A 6,250-nucleotide genomic window follows, 5' to 3' on the forward strand; every position below is an offset into this window, starting at 1 on the left:
CAATGGCCCATACAGACATATAAAATTTACATTTCCTAGCGCTACAATATATGTACTAGGCGAAAGTTCAACGCCGCACTCAGCAATATTCCAGATATATGACGGCGGTCTGTAAATAATCGAGACTGGAACAGACAATCCAGTTATTGACATCATGAGCATCGATCCTCGCATTGGGATCGATGACATGTTTCAACCAAATCAGCGAGCCTGACCACCCGATCCCGTTAGTCGCCTCCTACGACAAGCATAGTCGCCTTTTATGGCAAGCATGGGTTGCTGAAGATCTATTCTACCCCGGATCTTCACGGGTCTATAGGAGAAAGTACTTAGGGGTGTAATAAGCAGTTTTCTTTGTATGAGGTAGACCAATACATGCACAGACATATACACACATATAGCTCAAACATATATATATAGGGGCGGTCGGGTAGCCTAGTGGTTAAAGCGTTCGCTCGTCATCCTGAAGACCCGGGTTCGATTCCCGACAAGGGTACAATGTGTGAAGCCCATTTCTGGTGTCCCCCGCCGTGATATTGCTGGAATATTGCTAAAAGCGGCGTAAAACCATACTCACTCACTCACTCACTCACTCACTCACTCACTCAAACACACATATCATATAGTATTCTTAGAAAATAGGTATATTGAGTGGGGTTGAACGTATTTCCTATTTCTGCACATTACTTAGATACAAACAGAGGTCATATATTGTTTGTGTATCTCATCATATTTATGAATATGTTTACTGTCCTGTCATTGCTGATGTATTCACTATATACGTTTCTCTAATAGAGGTATAGGCAACACAGAAAACATCATGTTTAACAGTGTCCAAAGCTTTTGAAAAATCAATAAACTGAAAGTAGAATCTCCTTAGAATCTCTTTTTACAGGCATATGTCTGGGTGATTGCATAGGGGGAAATAGATGATCAGCAGTGGAATAGTTGAATTTGAATCCTGCTTTTGTCTCGTGGATAATACTATTTTGATCACACCACTGCCGTTACCGACTGCTTGAAATAGAAGTGAATATCTCGCACATAGATTCTGTCAATGACATGTCTATGTAATTGGTATTTACCTGGTCGCTGTTGTCATAACTTTCTTAAGGAGACTGGATGCTACAAGAACAATATAATGAAAAGTGGTAAAATTCATCACAATCATGTACTAATGCCAAAGTTTGAGATGAATGGGAAGAGTGAGGAGGAGGCAATCATATAATCAACAAGACTTGTTCTATTGTGGGTCACACGTGTAAAGTGACCTTGCTTATCTTCAAACAGTCTACCATTCATAACATGAATACCAATGTTCCACACAGTTCCGCAAGCTGATTGCCTACTCAGTATGAACAAGGTTATCTCTGCTTGATCTTGGTAGGTCAAAGAAATCCGAGGAGTGGTCATCAATGTCCTTATCAATAAAATCAATGTTGTCATCTGGTATATAATCATTCTAGCATTTTGATCACCCGCTAGAAATATATGGTTTTTTTGTCGGGATGGTCAGCCATCATAATATTTATATAATGTTCAAGAGTAGTGATATTATCGTGTATGGGCGGCCATTCGGTCAAAAAATACAAAGTTGAAAAGAACGACAAAAGTACACAATAAAGGTCAAATATTACGAATAAAGAACTAAATGTTACTAATAAAGGCCAAAATGCAAAACAAACAGACGCTGGTTAAACAAATACAAAATTGAAACAAAGGTCGAAAGTATCAATATTAATAGTCAAATGGTTTTTTTATATATTGGTGAACTTTCAGGTGAGACGTAGGTAAGCATCAGAACTGAGACTGTCAATATGTGAAGACGACGAGTTGCATGCAACAACACAACTGTATTCCCCAAATAGTGATAATGTTTATTGATATAGTTATCATTCAACCTCTCAACAGTCACACCTCCGCTGTGGCAGCCCACTTGTTTATTTGTAATTTTCATACTGTTTATCATACAACTATCACTAGAAACTATATAAACATCTCTTACAAGTTTAGACATTTTATATACATGTTATTTCCGAATACCCCCTACAAGTAATATATTCTATCTTTCTACCATGAAAGTTTCCTCTATGTACCCAATGTACACCCGGAAAGTCAAATCAGGCGATCCAACCTTGCAATAAATGTCTACATACTGAATTTGCATTGGCACCTAATCTTACACTACTAGGTCCATTGTTACAACAGTTGTGTTTCTGTGTTTGTGTCGATGTTTGACGATTCGATTTTAATGAGATGTGTGTAAAATATAAGCCTTGGGTCAGGGGTTTGCAATAGTTTTGCTTTATAATGTGCATCATATTCGTAGTTGGCGTGAAGTCGCTTAGTGTCCCCATCTACGGATGATATGGATTCGACTTGCTTTCCTTTCATCCACGCCTTGACATTTTACGTACGCTTCAGTCAATAGGACTCGCTGGGAAAGCAAACGTTTCTGAAATGTACATAGCATGCATGTGACTCACCAAACATCCTCACATAAACTTCGTGCTTGTATGTGAATACTTGACACTTTTTATGGACAGAAACATCTTTTATTCTTTGTCACGACGTTTCAGAGCAACTTCTCGCTCCTTCATCAGGTGAGGTGAGGTGAGGTGAGGTGAGGTGAGGTGAGGTGAGGTGAAATGGAGTTTAACGTCGCGTCTAAGATTATTGCACTTATATAGCGACGTGCATGCACATGTATGTATGTGTGTGGCTGCTTGTACTAGTCCGGACTGATGCCGATTTATAGTGCTAGCACACTGAGATACTATGCCGCAGTTTAACATGGATACCCCACTCAGACACAGTATACTGACTCCGAGCCGACCAGTCCTTGTTTTAGCCCATTAATGCCGAGCGCCAGACAGGGTAACAACAAGTACCATCTTTTAACGTCTTTTGGTATGACGCGGCCGGACATCGAACCCCGGACCTTCCGCTCTCCGGGCGGACGCTCTACCACTAGACCACGGAGGCGGTCCTTCATCAGGTGTTTGTGGTTTAACGCTGCTCTCAGCAATATTCCAGCTATATGGCTGTTCATCAGGTGAACGAAGGGGCCAGAAGCAGCTCTGAAAAATTGTGACAAAGAACAAAAGATGTTGCTATCCATAAAATGTGTCAAGTATTTATGTTGTATCGACTTCTAAATGCCTATCAAAGACTCCGTATGTATGTATTGCGGAAGGGCAATTTCAGGCACATCTTGGAGTACCTCTAGAGACACTCACATGGACCTCTACAAATTACGGATCAGATAAAAAATAGACTATGATTGTGGGGAATTATACTCCGCATCAAGTTCTGTCTTGAGCCGTCTCGACCGAATGCTATACACAGCCCTAATGCTAACCACAGGTGCAGCCAGCAACAGCTACTTCACTTAGAAGCACTTCGTAGAGGCGAATGTCCGAGTAACTCTCTATTCCTTACAAATTATGGAGGCCCATTATTTTTTAAGGAATGGAGAGTGACGAGGATATTCCCCCACTTTAAAACACATTTCTGCAATGGGCCTAACTTTGCGGCATATGACATTCTCTCCCATCTAGTCTCTAACACACACACACACACACACACACACACACACACACACACACACTCTCTCTCTCTCGATCGATCGATCGATCGATCGATCAATCGACCTTTTCTTCTTTCAAAATAATAGTTAATAGGCTGGAAGACGTCAGCTTTTGAACTTTAGAACTTACTTTTGATTGTAAATTCGGAAGTTAAATTGTCAGACGATACACAGACAGACACCTTTAGAATAACCAAGCATTGCCATGACTGTGACGTTATTTAGAAAGCAGTGGTATTTAGAAACACACACACGCGTGCATGCATGTCACTATATAAGTGCATTAATCTTGGACGCGACGTTAAACTCCTTTTCACCTCACCTCACTTAATCTTCGCGTAGGGTGATAACGTACAGGGGCGGTCGGGTAGCCTAGTGGTTAAAGCGTTCTCTCGTCACGCCGAAGACCCGGGTTCGATTCCCGACATGGGTACAATGTGTGAAGCCCATTTGTGGTGTCCCCCGCCGTGATATTGCTTGAATATTGCTAAAAGCGGCGTTAAACCATACTCACTCACTCAATGATACCGTACATTATGAAATCAGCATGCGCATACCAAGAGAAGCATTCGTAAAATACACAACATCCATGCGCGTCGCAAAAAGACATTTCCGGAGAGGATAATGTCCGTCTAACTCTCCATTCCCTAGGGGCCTCGACTGCATTAGTTTTATGGAAAGAAGAGTAACGAGGATATCCCCCAACTTAAAACACATCTCTACTCTTACACTTTGACAAAACGTTGTAAAGATCAGCTCTCGACGGAGCACGTGCAACAGCGGCAGAGAACACACAATCAACTGCACATTCCTGAAAATTAAAGGCGCGGTCAAACAATAAATTACGTCACAGATGTGTAACATATCACGGCGTGTCACCATAATATGGGAAGAAAGCCATAAGTGACGTAAGTCTCAGACGTTTATCACTTTCGTGAAATCCACGAGCGGCTATGGTGCTGACAAACCTAGAAACATAATGCAACCAACGATCATTGGTTTCTGGCGTGCCAAAGGGACGCAACTCTGCACAGCGAATTGTGGCACCTCGGACGACAGGGCTACCCGTGCTAAAACACAAAGGGGTGGTCTTGTCAGACTAAACTGTTTATAGTTTATCTGCTGTACTGAGACAATATAATTTCCTGTCACGTGATCTGCTCTACTGAGACAATATAATTCCCTGTCACGTGATCTGCTGTACTGAGACAATATAATTCCCTGTCACGTGATCTGCTGTACTGAGACAATATAATTCCTTGTCACGTGATCTGCTGTACTGAGACAATATAATTCCCTATCACGTGATCTGCTGTACTGAGACAATATAATTCCGTGTCACATGATCTGCTGTACTGAGACAATATAATTCCCTATCACGTGATCTGCTGTACTGAGACAATATAATTCCCTGTCACGTGATCTGCTGTACTGAGACAATATAATTCCCTATCACGTGATCTGCTGTACTGAGACAATATAATTCCGTGTCACATGATCTGCTGTACTGAGACAATATAATTCCCAATCACGTGATCTGCTGTACTGAGACAATATAATTCCCTGTCACGTGATCTGCTGTACTGAGACAATATAATTCCGTGTCACATGATCTGCTGTACTGAGACAATATAATTCCCTGTCACGTGATCTGCTGTACTGAGACAATATAATTCCCTGTCACGTGATCTGCTGTACTGAGACAATATAATTCCCTGTCACATGATCTGCTGTACTGAGACAATATAATTCCCTCTCACATGATCTGCTGTTCTGAGACAATATAATTCCCTGTCACATGATCTGCTGTACTGAGACAATATAATTCCGTGTCACGTGATCTGCTGTACTGAGACAATATAATTCCCTATCACGTGATCTGCTGTACTGAGACGATGATGATGTATTTGTGACGAGAATCAGAGTGGTTTTCTGCACCTTAAGTTTGAGGTGTTTCGGTGAATGTTTCCAGCCTTGTAACATTTTGATAATTTTTGTAATTTTTTGGTCAAATCCGCTTTCCAAAAATATATACTTTTTTACCTAAAGCTTTCATAAGAGGCGACTTTAATGGATCGACTGGTCAGACCGGTGACTTGGATGATTGTGCGCCATCATATCCCTGCCTGTTGGTTGCTGCTCAGTATATCAACCACTGGTTTGTCGTGCCCAGACGCGACTGTCAACAGGTCAACAGGCAGTCGTGACCCAGCTTAAATATGCGGCCTGTAGTGTAAAGCAAAAACAAAAATTAACTTACATGTAATCTAATTGAGAACTGCATTTCGTTAATACCCATTACATAGCACATAGGATACAAGCTGTGCGTTAGCCCGCCCGTGTACTAAATCACCTTTTTTCACAGGAGCGCATGTGGGCAGTTGTCTTTGTATGAGACAGAGACACAATGACAAGGGGAAGAGATCTAGTTTGAACGCTGGTGGGAAATACCACGTCCTGTGGCCGGGACTCTTGACTGGCGTTTACCAACCGATAGACTCGTACATTTTTTTTTCAAGCCGCCTTTTCATTCATTATGTGGTGAATTATGCAATATACCGTATGCTGCGATTTATGTGCACCGGCTTATATATACTAATGTCAAATAAGGGCCTGTGGCTGTCGGCTTCCCGTATAACAATGATGTTAACCCTTCCACTG

Source organism: Haliotis rufescens, unplaced genomic scaffold, assembly GCF_023055435.1.
Source record: "Haliotis rufescens isolate VD_foot unplaced genomic scaffold, xgHalRufe1.0.p SCAF_1, whole genome shotgun sequence".
NCBI lineage: Eukaryota > Metazoa > Mollusca > Gastropoda > Lepetellida > Haliotidae > Haliotis > Haliotis rufescens.